We start from the raw sequence: 15,550 nt of genomic DNA on the forward strand, positions 1-15,550 counted from the left end.
GAAGAACATGGCTACGGACAGAGAAACGGTGATGGAGGTGTGGGCGAGAGAAAGGGTTTGGCCCAGGGGGCGACAGACTAAGGATGATGCAGAAGACGGCGGAGAGAGAAGGAGAGGGAAAATATAACACAAACGAAGGAATGGAGAGGGAGTCAGAAAGAGCGAGAGTGGAGGAGAAAGATGTAGGATAGAGAGACAAATAAAGGATGAGAGAGGTATGGTGGAAAGGGAGAGAGAGAAACTGGGGTATTGGGGTATTCACACAGCAATACTCAGCAATGTAGACACCCTTCCACACAGCAGTACTGCCATGCGGCGCTACACAACACACAAAGGATGACAGACACACCAACACACTATTTGGTGCACATAGAAACACACAACAAACATACTATCACATAAACACGTGCTCACAGAGCTACACATGATAGACAATGTCACTCAAACCAAAACTTAGAAATCATCATTAGTACAAAGAGACCTTCACACAACACTCACACAGGCGCACCAACACACAAGATAACTGACACAATGCACACACACAGCATTACTGAGCAACACGAACACACTAACACAACAGTACAGCTATACGGAGCTACATAACCTCATGGGTGCATATAGAGAGCATGACACAGAACACAGCCCTCTGATACATGAACACACAGCGTCACACGCGCACCAGCACAGCTACACCATCACTAGAACAGAGTCACACAAACAACTTTAAAGACACTGACACTCGTACACAAACATGATTGACCGTTACACAAAGCACACACTGCATTATAGAGCTTCGTTTCGTTTATTGTTTAATAAATAAAAGCCATAACAACATGCAGGCAAAAAACAATAGAATGCAATAATGACGCTAAAATCGCTTGGCTTGACGACAGATTACAAGATTACCTCCAAAAGGCACTGTGTATATGTTTACAGCATTATTGATTAACGCTGACCCACAAGCAAACAGATGTACTGCCACACTGAACTACACAACATGCAAAGCATCAAGGTCTCACCACGTACAGACACACACACCCCGCACACAATGCATCACGTGCACATGCAAGCACACACGGCTGCACACGGCCAAAAGTACCGCTGACGCAGACACCCACCCCCCCCATAGGACGATATCACTGGTACTAAAGCAGCAATGCACTCAGCATAACACGTGCTCAGTGTCTCTGACAACAATCCACTCACAGTGTCAAGGGTACACACACGTGTAGGTACACAGCATCATTGACTCACGCTACTGAGCACACAAAGCGTCACAGTTACGCCAACACACTCACAGAGACACTGGTACAGGCACACACGCAGTCACATGACAAATACAGCGTCGCTGACGCGTGTACACGGAGCTGTACAACATTCCTAAACATGTACCCTACATAGACACACACACAACGCAAAGTAACACAGACAAGCCATCATACCTGTGGCGTCACACATAGAATAACCAACACACGGATTGACTAACAGAGAAGACGGAGAGATACACAACACTAAAAGTGCCACTGACAAAGACATACGCCACTGATACAGAACACCGATATACTCGCAACATCGCTGTCAGACAGAGCCACACACTGCTTAATTTGCACATCCAATGAGAGAGAGAGAGAACACAAAAACCTTCACTGATACAGACAAACCCAGATACATCACTGACAAAGAAACACGTACACGCTCTCCTCACTAATACATAGAACAGTGCAATACACCTACACAAGTGTCACGGACACACCTACAGACAGCATCTCATACACTAACACATGTCATTGACACACAGCTACACAACATAGTGCTACTGAAACCGATACAACAATATGCTTCCAGCGTAACACACAATAACAGAACTCGCATGGTATTATACCTGAGCAGTAACACAGGCGCAGCATCCCCGACAAAGACACACAACACAGTACATTACACACAACCAGAGTTACAGAACAGGACACAACAGAACAGCCTCTTTGATACAAACACACCTGCACACTCACTGCATCGCTAACGTGCCACAAACTGCACACAGAGCAGAACAGAGGAAAACAAGCACACTAACACATCCTCGAGTGACACAAGGCACAAAACACCAGCTGCATCTCCGATGGTAAGGCAGTCGCCATTCATACCTCTTCCCTGACAGCAACAGACACACCAAAGTATCACAGACTGCAACACTAACAAAACACACATAGCATTCCTATCATTAACACGCACGCACAGTAACAGACATGCTAGCGCACATACATTGCTACGAAGACACAGACTCACACATAGACAGCAACAAGCCAAATGCTTCAAATAAATCAACACCTATTAGGGACGTTGGGTTATATTTTGGGGGGAGGGGGCGGCAAGGCACGGGGCACTTATTGGATCAGCGAAGGTGTAACCTACTGATTTAGTTTTCCGTTCCGACCGCTTACCTCGTTTCCCCGTCGCCAAATGTCTATTTCCCACGTCTTCTGCAAGGCACCAGACCCTTCGAGCTCAGGGTATGTCTAGACCCCTCCCACCCCCCTAAACAGCACAGGTGTCCCCCTTTCTCTGCCCGTGTGTCAAGATCGGGATATGCTGTGCGCAGGGTCGAATGAGAGAACTACCAGGACGGCCGATGAAGGGACTACATATCCCGTGAGCCTGTGCGCCGCGCATGCGCGAACAGACGCGAAGTCGCAGGCCCCGTGTGCCTGTGCGCCGCGCATGCGCGAGATGCATTTAAACAGACGCGAGGCCGGGAGACGGCATCGGATATTGACGATACCACGGAAGACGCCGAGGAGGTAAGGGAAACGCGTTCCCTGTGCTGTGTCCATAGTTTTGCTTAGCGGGACGCTATTTGATTCTTAGACGCCCGAGGCATTACAGCCCCGTGACCCCCGACCCTTGAATCCGACCTTGGCTGGGCATGTACACGGACTCGTGTGGCTGCGCCTGTTGTACCTGAACACAGCTCCCCCTCCTCATTTGGGTGAGAGCGAGCGCAGAGGCTCGCGCTTTGACTTTTTACCCTCGTGTGGGTTTCCGGATATCTAGGACGCTATACCGTGCTGTACAAACAGCTGAAAGACAGCATAGGACATTTGGGTCTTTGGTGCAAACATAACCAAGGACATACTGTACCCTTCGTTGGAAGGTGCTGGGACCAGCACCACTGCGGGGGACGGTTTCAGAACAGCTGGCTAGCTGTTCAAGAGTCGAGTGGCATTGTCGGCCACTACTTAGCACGGTGCCCTCCGTTGGAGAGTGTCAGGAAGACACTCATGCGGAGGACGGTTGAGACACTCCATAGGAACAGAGTGGTTTAACTCTTAGTACTAATTGTAACCCTGTATGAACATTTACATAGTAAAACTTGAACCAAACCTCCTCAGTCTGTGTCTGTGTTAGTACAGCCTTGCGCTAATACTGGTGGGGAGTCACCATCCAATCCTGTGGGCAGTCAGGGTTTACAAAATATCCGATCTTTACCCTAAACAGCCACCCGGTTGGATAGAGACTCATGGCGGACATGAACGACGTGTTAGAAGCCCTACAGGCTGTACAGAACGAGCTATCGGCATCCAGGCTGGAAACCGCGGACATCAGAGCCAGAATGGAACATATGCAAAGGAATCCGTTCAATGCTGGACCAACCCCAGTTACGCAACAAACCGCAGTCACGGTGGAAATGCCGGTGTCCATACCGCTGGCCACGCCGGAAAGATATAGCGGAGATCCAAGCACGGTTCAGGTGTTTTTGACACAGGTAGCCTTGCACTTCACATGCAAACCTCGATCATTCCCTACCAACCAGGCGAGAGTCGCCTTCCTGATATCCTATCTAGCGGGAAACGCGGCACAGTGGGCAGTACCGTTGGTAAGCAGAGACGACCCGCTTATTCACGACTGGGAAACCTTCCAAGAAGAATTTATAAAGGTGTTTGACAGGAGGGCCGATTCGTACACGGCAGACAGAGAACTGCTAGAGCTGCGACAAGGCAACTCTGGACTGATGGCCTATATGAATGCCTTCCGTCGGTTGGTGTCGGAAACCAAGTGGCCCAACGAAAAGAGAGCGGCGCTATTCCATCAAGGCCTCAGCGAGGACTTGAAAGACGTGGTGGCACAGATCGACCCCCAACCGGCCTCTTGCGAGGACCTCATAGGCTTGGTTCTTCGTCTAGACCATAGACTAGGAGAACGCAAGGGAGACCACAAGAAAAAAGACAAGACCCTACCCTTGACAGGACCGCCGGGGGTCCCCGAGGCTTCGACAACCCCACGCAATGAACCCATGGATGTAGGAGCCATTCGAGCCAGCTTAACATCCACGGAGAAGGAATCAAGACGCAAACAAGGGCTGTGCCTGTACTGCGGGAAGAAAGGGCACTTCGTGAGAGAATGCCCGGTCAAACCAAAAACAAACCGATTCAGGCCAGCTCGTTTGTCCAACGCTGCCGTTGATGGGTCGGCGGAAAACTAGAGGACTCCATGAAGAAAGAAGGGGATTCAAGGAGTCGTTGTTTTATCCCTTCCATGCACGTAAGGATGCCTTCCACCCCGAAACATTTGTTTATACCCATCCGCCTCAAGGTGCAGGAGGTATGGGTTTCGGTGGAAGCTATGGTGGACTCCGGGGCCACAGGGCTTTTCATGGATGTGGAGAAGGCAAGGGAACTGGGTATAGTCCTCAAACAGAAGGAAACACCAGAGAGCGTTTACGCTGTTGACGGGCGCTGTTTGAACTCAGGGCCCATAAGACAACACACCGGAGGGATGCTGGCAAGGTATGGAAAGGAACACGTGGAAACCATTGAATTCAACATCATACAAGCCCCCCAGTATGGAGTGATCCTAGGGCTACCCTGGCTAAGGAAACACAACCCTGCAATAGATTGGGAAAAACAAGAAGTCAACATGAGTTCGGCCTATTGCATCTCTCAGTGCGGTGTGTCAGTAGAGCAACCTAATGAACAGTGGGGAGGACCTTACACGGTAGCCACAGCAGCAGAAAAGGACGTAACTCTCCCTGAAGCATACCAGCCTTATGCCGATGTGTTCGACGACACGCAGGCCGAAGTACTGCCCCCGCATCGGGTGTTCGACTGCCAAATCGACCTGGTCCCGGGTGCGAGCGTGCCGAGTGGAAGGCTCTACGCTTTGTCAGAACCCGAGAATGTGCACCTGCGATCGTATCTTGACAATATGCTGAGGTTGGGATTCATTCGCCCGTCCAAATCCCCAGCAGCTTCTCCCCTGTTTTTCATCCCCAAGGCCAATGGGGAGCTCCGCGCCTGTGTGGACTTCAGAGCCCTCAACGCCATCACCGTAAAGAACAGATACCCACTGCCCCTAATCAACGTACTGTTGGAACAGGTGAAAACAGCTAAGATCTACACCAAGCTTGACCTAAAGGGAGCGTACCACCTGGTGCGTATGAGGTCAGGGGACGAGTGGAAGACCGCGTTTAAAACGCGGTTCGGGTTATACGAATATACGGTGATGCCCTTTGGGCTATGTAACGCCCCTGCGGCGTTCCAGTTCTTCTTGAACGATGTGTTGCACGAGCTCCTGGACGTCTTCGTAGTAGTCTACATTGACGACATTTTGGTGTATTCGGACAACGAGACAGAACACGTAAGACATGTGTCCACTGTGTTGCACATACTCAGGGAGAACCGGTTATATTGCAAGCTAAGCAAGTGCGACTTCCATGTCACATCCGTGGAGTTCTTAGGAGTCATGTTGAGCCCGGAAGGCCAGACAATGGCAGACAGAAAGGTCAAGGCCATAAAGGAGTGGCAGCCCCCTCGGAACGTCAAGGAGGTACAAAGCTTCATTGGCTTTGCCAACTTCTATCGGCGTTTTATCGAGGGGTTTTCAGGACTGGTGGCCCCAATCACCCACCTGCTGCGGAAATCTCAGACTTTTGCATGGACCCAGGAGGCGGGAGAAGCCTTCGATGCCCTGAAACGAGCGTTCGGTACCGCTCCAGTGCTGGCTCATCCAAACCCGAACTTGCCCTATGTGGTGGAAGCAGATGCTTCGGACGTGGCGATTGGGGCCATCCTATCGCAGAGAGACGAGGGCACGGGAGTGCTTCATCCGGTGGCGTTCATGTCCAGGAAGCTGTCGGAGGCGGAGAGAAACTACCACATCGCCGAAAAGGAATTGCTGGCGATCAAGGACGCCTTCTCGGAGTGGAGGCACCTCCTGATGGGGGCTAGGCATAGGGTATCGGTGTTCACGGATCACCGAAACCTGCAATTCATGACCGCAGCAAGACACCTATCACCGAGGCAAATGAGGTGGATGCTGTTCTTTTCCAGTTTTGATTTTGTTATAACCTATCGACCCGGAGCCGAAAACCGCAAGGCGGATGCCCTCACTAGGCAAACCTATGGCGCCACGGCGCATCCCGCACCAGTGGCTTCTATCATCCGCCCTGAGAAAGTGGTCGGTGCAATACAACCTGACAGCTTCATGAAGAGGGTACAGGAGGGGGCACGCACCCATGAATGGAGAACCTGGCTTCATCATCACCCAGAGTGGCGCATAATGGAGGGCATTCCTATCAAGGGGAAGGCCATGTTGTTACCCGTTCTGGGGTTAAGGAAACAGGCGTTCAGATGGTGCCATGAGTCGCCCAGTGCTGGGCACTTGGGGACTGAAAAGACAAGAGAATACGTCTCCAGACAGTTCTGGTGGCCTAGCATGAGAAGAGACGTCGCTGACTGGGTCGCTTCGTGCAGAGTGTGCGCTACCATGAAGTCGGATCACCGCAGACCGCAAGGAATGCTGCAACCCCTTCCCACGCCTTCCAGACCATGGGAAAACATATCGTTGGATTTCGTGGTTGGGTTGCCTTCTGACCAAGGGAACACGGTGATCTTGGTAGTAGTCGACTATCTCACCAAGATGGGGCACTTCATTGCCTGCAAAGGACTGCCGTCAGCTGGGAAGATGGCCTCTGTGCTACTAAAAGAGATCGTTAAACTGCATGGCCTGCCCAACGTGATCGTATCCGACAGGGGTTCGCAGTTTACGGCCCAATTCTGGAAGACGTGGTGCTCTTCCTTGCACGTCAGGTCAGCCCTGTCCACGAGCTACCACCCCCAGACAGACGGCCAAACAGAGAGGCTCAACCAGACCCTAAAACAATACCTGCGTTGTTTCATTGACCAGGGCAAGGAGGAATGGGTGGAGCTTCTCTGGCTGGCAGAGATCGCATACAACAATGCAACTCACAGTTCAACCAAGGTGTCGCCTTTCTATGCCAACTACGGACACCATCCCAGGTTTCTGCCATTGGAGCAACCGGCTGGGGTGCAGACAGTGCCAGAAACTACCAAGAGAACAGCACACATCAAGGATCTGATGGTGCGCACCCAAAGGTGCCTGGTGGAGGCGAAAGCCAGATACAAGGCACAAGCAGATAAACACCGGAGACCGGGGCCGTTGTACAAAGCCGGGGATTACGTGTGGGTGTCATCCCGCAACATGCGCTTCCGGAAACGTAGCCTGTTTCATCCTAAATACATCGGCCCATTTCGCATCAAGAAATGCATCAGCCCGGTGACCATGAAGCTTGCGTTGCCCACCGCAATGCGGATCCATCCAGTATTCCACATATCGCTGCTGAAGCCCTCCGTCTCCAGGAAGCCTGCTCACCGGGTTGAGGTGCAGGTAGAGGCGGAGCGCGACTACGAGGTGGCAGGCATCCGCGATTCCAAGTGGAAGAGAGGCAAGCTATGGTATCTGGTGTCCTGGAAGGGGTACGGCCCTGAGGAGCAGTCGTGGGAACCTGTGGCTGGCATTTCGGCTCCGCAGATGCTGGCAGCGTTCCACAGGAGATATCCCACGAAACCCGGCCCTTCCAGGGGACCGGTGTGAAGGGGGATGTGTTGTCAAGATCGGGATATGCTGTGCGCAGGGTCGAATGAGAGAACTACCAGGACGGCCGATGAAGGGACTACATATCCCGTGAGCCTGTGCGCCGCGCATGCGCGAACAGACGCGAAGTCGCAGGCCCCGTGTGCCTGTGCGCCGCGCATGCGCGAGATGCATTTAAACAGACGCGAGGCCGGGAGACGGCATCGGATATTGACGATACCACGGAAGACGCCGAGGAGGTAAGGGAAACGCGTTCCCTGTGCTGTGTCCATAGTTTTGCTTAGCGGGACGCTATTTGATTCTTAGACGCCCGAGGCATTACAGCCCCGTGACCCCCGACCCTTGAATCCGACCTTGGCTGGGCATGTACACGGACTCGTGTGGCTGCGCCTGTTGTACCTGAACACAGCTCCCCCTCCTCATTTGGGTGAGAGCGAGCGCAGAGGCTCGCGCTTTGACTTTTTACCCTCGTGTGGGTTTCCGGATATCTAGGACGCTATACCGCGCTGTACAAACAGCTGAAAGACAGCATAGGACATTTGGGTCTTTGGTGCAAACATAACCAAGGACATACTGTACCCTTCGTTGGAAGGTGCTGGGACCAGCACCACTGCGGGGGACGGTTTCAGAACAGCTGGCTAGCTGTTCAAGAGTCGAGTGGCATTGTCGGCCACTACTTAGCACGGTGCCCTCCGTTGGAGAGTGTCAGGAAGACACTCATGCGGAGGACGGTTGAGACACTCCATAGGAACAGAGTGGTTTAACTCTTAGTACTAATTGTAACCCTGTATGAACATTTACATAGTAAAACTTGAACCAAACCTCCTCAGTCTGTGTCTGTGTTAGTACAGCCTTGCGCTAATACTGGTGGGGAGTCACCATCCAATCCTGTGGGCAGTCAGGGTTTACACCGTGGCTCGACTGTAGCGAGACGACTGCAGGGGCGAGGGCTGCACAGGACTAGGAAATTGAAAAGCCCGCTGTCAGCAACCACGAGAAAAGTGCCAAATGATTACATGGGGAGACCCTTTCCTTATCTCTGAAAGGCTGGCTACACTGTAAGATTCAGGGAAAGACATCTCGAGGCTGAGAGGGGGAGGTACCTCCTCCGAGCGGCGGAGGATGAAGGAAGGCAGCTCGTCGTGAAGCCCAGTGCCCCGGACCGCCATCCGCCGATACTGCAGCGGCCGTACTGTTCCAGCACCGGGGGCCCACACAGGCTGAACTGTGCACCCCGCTCCTTGCCTGCAGCACCCCAACATTCCATTACCACGTTTTTGGGGAGCGGACTTGCATGCGAGCCTGTAGGTGCTTAGACGGACAGATGCAAAATGGCGGCTGGAAGCTTCTAAATTTTTCGGAATTGGGGGCGTGGTTTTGTGGTTCTGAGTGACAGACAACGTCACTGTCTAAAGAACGCAAAAAATCACGCCCCCAAATCCGAAAAAGACGGGGCTTCTTTAGAGGGAGGGCTCTCTCCTCCAATGGCTGGCCTCTGTTTAGGAAGCCAGCCAATGGTGGAGAGACAGAGCAGGGAGGCGGGTTCTGAAGTCCTTCTAAGTAACATTAATTCTCGGACATCCGGTCTACCGACCAGATATTACCGAGACCTAAAAATGATTAACAACTTAAACCCGAGCTTCTACTAGGGAGACACTATCCCTGCTGTCTTCTTCAATATTACATTTGAGATATTCAGTAAATTATGTTGTAGCTGATTAAAGTGCCCCTAAAGGAAGGTGTATTCGCTGGTGCTCTTAAAATTGGACATATTCATTTCATTTCAATCTTTATTTCGATTTATTTAGATCATAAAAGAAATACAGACAATTTAAAATCAATGTAGAATGATACCAAGTAAAACAAGGATTAAGAAGCATTACAGGGGAGGAGCCAAGCTCGACATCGTGATGGCCGCACGGTAGCTCGGCTCCGCCGGCCTCCCTGCCCAAACTCATCTATCCTGCCGCCCATCCTGCCCAAAAACGATAACATTTTATAGATGAAGGTCTGCTGATACTTACCACCCGTCCTGGTGGCTCCGGCGTTCAGTGGGTCCGCTGCGGCGTCCTCCCAGGAAGTGCGACCTCCGTGGTGTGGAGACCGGGTCCTTGCCTTCGGCGAGTAGCCGGCGAGACGGTGGCGGTGGCGGCCTCGGGCGTAGGATGGAGACCGGCCGGAGGAGGCCGTTGTGCGGAAAAGCCGGAGGCAACTGAACGCGCCTGGGACTACCGTCCGGTGATCCAGAGGTGAGGTGCGGCAAGTTGTGTGTGGGGGACGGCGTGTTAGTGGCTCCCCCCCTTGTTGCCCTGCCCGGCCATTCCGAATTTCATCGCTCGGTGGCGGAGAGTGGCTCCAGCGGAGCGGTGGCGCCGGTGGGTCCCCCTCTTTTGGTGGCCCTCATTTCTGCATCGAGGTTGCTGTTTGGATGCTTGAGGGGGATCCCGTGGGGGCCCTGCTTGTGAGCCCGCCCCAGGAGTTGGTTCCGAAAAGACGGCGCAGTAATTGCAAAATGGCGACTGATGCCGTGTGCTATGGAACGCCCCGGGATGTCGATGCTGTACCTCTGTACTGTGATGGGGCCTGCACTGGGGAGCGTGAACCCACGATTGGCGACGTCCTACGAGCGCTGAAGATTTGGCAAGTGACCTTGGCCCGGGATTCTTGTGTGCAAGACAATGTGGTAACCACCATTGTCCCCCGGGCCGTCCCTCAGAGATGCGGATGGGCCCGAGGTGGTTGCTGTTTGTTTCCCGCATTTTGGTGGGGGTAGCGATGTCTTGGTTCGCCTGCGGGAAGATTTGCTGGGGATCATTGCCACTGATGTACATGACTGCCGTAAACAGCTTTTGTATTACCGTCGGCGGTGGAGATCTCATGGGCTGCTTCCATTGGCCGTTCAGCGGCTGCTCCACGGCCTTTCCTTTCCGCTTTGCTTTATGCCCACTACTTCGACATACATCGTGGCGATAGCTAAGAAAGGACTGGGGTGAGCCCGGTTTTTAATCCGGAGGACTGCTGTTCATTGCACAGAGTTATGAACTGTCCCAAATTGAGATAATTTGTTGAATCCTTACTATGTATGGCTACCTGAAAAACATGCCAGTTTCGTTTTGGGCTGCACTAATTGTTTGTATGGGCGGGGGGTGGGGGCCGTGCGCCTTGTTACATGGTATCCTCCCCCCTGGCTTTCCTTTTTCCCTTTTTATCTGTTTTCTTCCCTTTCCCTATATTATCTCATTCTATATTTCGGGTTCAGGTTTAGGGCGACAGGCACGCTGCTGGGAGGGGTAGGCCATAGCCTTCTGCAGGGGTGCAGGGTGGGGCGGGTGGATTGGGGTCTATTAGATAGTTACTTGTTTCTATGGCTCTTTTGTGTCCTTTTCTTGGGTCTCCATGACTGTGCGTGATTCCCGCGGGGTGAGTGCCTGGGGGGGGAGGTTTGGGTATTCCTATATAATATGGTACTTTCAGGTTCTGCTTATTCTGACTTAGCTGCCCCGCCCCTAAGAATGTTTGCTGTCTGGATTGTTGATCGCCATTATCGCCGTGGGGCGGGTACAGTAACGTGGAGTCCCCTTTTCCTTTTTTCTAGTATTTTCGTTTTCTTTTATTCTCCGGGTTGGGCTGTATAATGATTGCAACTTAATCCGTCTCACTGATAATTTGATTTTCATGAGAGTGATGTCCTGCTTGTCTTTGGGCACATGAGGTTGCGGGTGGACATTGACTGAAGAAGAATTGCAAGGGCATCTATGGCTTGAACGCTTTGGACTATTCTGATGACAGATCTATGGATTCCCTATTATAATGTTGTTGGTTCTGTTCCCCGCCATGTGCACCAGGACGCTTATTATACAACCGATCCTTTATTCTTTAACATAAAATTAACGGTATACAACCTTTACAACAAAACTTTTACAACGACCTACCATTACAACGCAACTTTTACCACGCAAACTATTACAACGCATTGCTCTGGGGGGCGCTCTAGGATAGGGAATAGGTTAATTTACTATCCAATAACCTTCCCTACTATCCACGGGGACTGGAGTTGGAATAGTAAATTAAACTATTCACTATCCAGCGCCTAAAAGCATTATGCGTTGTAGTGGTATGCGTGGTAAAAACCGCGTTGTAAAGGTAGGCGTTGTAAAAGTATGCGTTGTAACGTCATACATCCAAAATTAACCTTCTGTGATCCTGTGCCGGGGGGTTACACTCAGTTAGCATTATGGACTCGCAGCATTGTGTAGTATTGCGTAACCACTCTGTACTTTTTATTGACATTGGTGCTTTCCAGTTTGTTCTGTGGCCGGCCTCTGGGTTGTAGGCCCGTATTTGTATGCAACCATCTACACAAATAAAGGTTTTCAAAAATTAAAAAAAAAAAAAAAAAAGAAGCATTACAATTAGCCTGTTAAAATCAATTGCACTACATTACATTTAAAAGTCATCAGTACATTTCATTTATCGCGAGTCGATATCTGACTTTATGTAGCGGGTAAGGGTGTGCCACATCGCTGTTAAAAATTTGGCCACCACAAACACAATAGGGGCGATAGTTCCGTCTTTAATATTCTGTAAGCTGGGAGGTAGTGCCTGAAACCTAGGTTTTTAAGAAATGGAACAAGCCAATACTTCCTAGATCTTTGATAAGCATTACAGAAGAATATGATATGCAGATCATTTTCCTGGTGGTGTGGGCATACCGGGCACTGTTCTGTAGGCGAAGACTGTGCCCAACGGTTAGTGAATGCCCTACGAGGGAGTATACTGTATCGCCACTGCATGAATAATTTTCTAGTCAGAACAGGACTAATGCCATCGAGGACGTGCTCTAGATAGTAAGAATCTTTAGATTTAATAAACAGATGTGTAAGAGACCCCTCCCGTGTACTCCCTATTGAGGCAAGTAACTTTAGCTCATAAAAATCCCTCGAGAGGAGTTTGCGTGGGATCCTACAACATGCATTTCCCGGATCTAGCCATAGTTCTGGTCTTCCTAGGCTCTCGCATGTTTGTTTTATGTATCTCAGCCATGGGATATGTGTTGCACTTGGTAGGCGTAGGATCTCTTGGAGCTCAGTCCTGTAATTCATAAGTTCTGGCATGCTCCAGATTCGGCGCCAAAAGGTTATTGGTTTTAGTCCCAGCTCTTCTGTAATTGGTCTGAGACCCAGGTCTAGTCTCATCGGGAAAAGCGGGGTGCTTGGGGGTTAAGCTGCCAGCTGCCTAATGAATTTGTTTTCAGTGGTCAACAGGTTTTGGGCAAGTGTGTGACCCCACAGTTCCCCTCCATATATAGCTGCCCCTCTTGCCTGCATTTTATAAATTTGGAGCACAGGACCGAAAAGTTTGTAGGTCGACCTACTTTCCATCCTACAAATGCCACCCGTTAGCTGGACCAATTTCATGTTGGCCTTGATCCGATGCGTGTCCCAGGTCATATTTTGGTTGATAGTTACCCCCAGGTATTCAAAAGTGAAAACCCTCTCTAGTCTCAGTGTGCCTATAGTAGGGTTGGGGAGTGTTGTGGAGGGGGGGTTGAGAATCATATATTTAGTTTTCAAGGCGTTGATCTCAAGCCCCCGCTCCACACAAAAAGTCAAAAACCCGTCCAAGACCCGTTGTATTCCCATGGGGGACTTGGACAGCAACAGGGTGTCGTCCGCAAACATAATAGCGGGCACCCTGCTGCCATTGAGCTTGGGAGTATCAATGTCACCCATCCTAGTCAAATGGGCGATTACCCCGTTGACAAAGAGGCAGAACAGGGTCGCTGCAAGCACACAACCCTGTCTCACCCCCCTGTCAACGGGGAATCTTCCAGAAAGTGCCCCATTTCTACCGCACCTGACACGTGCAAAATTCCCCTGGTGTAATCTTATCAGAATGGTCAAGATGTTGGCCGGGATACCCAGCTCCGCCAACACGGTCCATAATCTGGCTCTTAGCACTAAATCGAAGGCGGCTCGCAAGTCCACAAATACTGTGTACAAACTGCCGCCCTCGATTACTGTGGTTTTCCAGAACAGAAGATTCAGACGGAAGATCTGGTCCGTAGTTGAGACCCCCCTTCTGAATCCTGCCTGGTAGGGACTCAAGATGGCGAATTCCTCTATCCAATTTTGGAGGCGATCGAGTATCAGCCTACCAAATATTTTTTGGGGTACATCGATGAGGCTGATGGGCTTGTAGTTGGCTGGGAGCAGAGGTGATCCCTTCTTAAATATGGGAACAATCTCTGCGCCCAGCCAAGTACAGGGGACCTCTATACCCCTCAGGACAGCGTTGAATATCATCACCAAGTAAGGGGCCCATTCATCAGGCTCCTGTTTAACACCTTGGCTGCTAGGGGGTTTTCCCCTCCTGTGCTGAAAATGCTTGAATACTATAGTTTCATGACAAGGTCAGCTCGTCATAAGCACAGCTCAACCGTGCCTCATAACGAGCTGACCTTGGGGTTAAATAAATCGCCCGGTAAACCGTCCAATCCAGGCGCTTTGCCTGATGTCAGCCCTGCAATGGCTGCTCGTACCTCCATCTCTGTGAAGGGGTCCCCTTCTAGTAGTACACTAATGGTAGGTGGGGATTTGTTAGGGGCCCCATCATCAACCCTGTAAAGGGACTGAAAATGATCTTGCCAGGCCTTGGCTGAGATATTAGGTTCGATAGCCGAGGCTAGCCCCTCGGACCCCGTGTTGACAATATGCCAGAATTTACGAGAATCCTTACAGGCTAGTGAAAGGGTGAGGTTTTCCCATTTCTCCTGTTCCCATTCGCTCTTGGCATGGGTAATCAAGCGCTTGTAGTCCCTTCCCCTGGCCTGTATCACAGATCTGTCTGTACCTTCCTTAATCGAAGTCAGCAGGTCTGATTTAGCCTTGCGGCATGCAGCGGTATACCAAGTGGGGCGGTTGAAACGACCACCCCCACTCTTTCCTGCCGAGAAAAGGACTTCAGCCACAGACTTGATGAGATCCTCATGCGCCAACCACAATTGCTTATGTGTGCCCTGAGTGCTGGGATACTCCATTATTGCACACACCTTTTCAAGTGTGGGGATGACCCGGGCGTAGAGCCCTGAAACCTTCTTTGAGTTCGAGGCTAGCTTCTCCCACCTCACTCTCCGTCTATTATTCATCAATGCCAGCCCTGAAGCGGGGGCGTCTGCTACCGACGCTCTATCGTCTAGGCCGGGAAGGGCGTATTCCAGTTCGAGCGCGTTGTGGTTGCTGTCTTCCCTAGGTATCATCCGAAAGTCAATAATGTGCGACCACAGAGAGAGTTGGACCAGGATGTAATCCAGTCTTGACTCCCTGCCCACTCTGTTGTATGTACATTTGGGGGGGATATCGGAATTTATATGTCCGTTACAGGCCCGCACACCGTGTTTCAGGGTTAGAGCAGTAATTTGGACAGCTAGAGGAGTCCAAGCTCTAGGCGAGGGGGCTACCACGCTGCATCCTCCTCCTGGGATAATCCATCCAATAAACCTAAGAGGGGCTCAAAGTGGCAATTCAGATCCCCTCCTACCAAAAAGGGTGTGCCCTGGGGGATGTTGCTGAGGAAGACTGAAAGTTCCTTGATGGTGTGTGACTCTTGTGTAATGTTTACCGGCCTAGAGTAAACATTTACCACGACGAGTCTACTCGAGTTC

Source organism: Lissotriton vulgaris, chromosome 1_1, assembly GCF_964263255.1.
Source record: "Lissotriton vulgaris chromosome 1_1, aLisVul1.2, whole genome shotgun sequence".
Lineage (NCBI taxonomy): Eukaryota > Metazoa > Chordata > Amphibia > Caudata > Salamandridae > Lissotriton > Lissotriton vulgaris.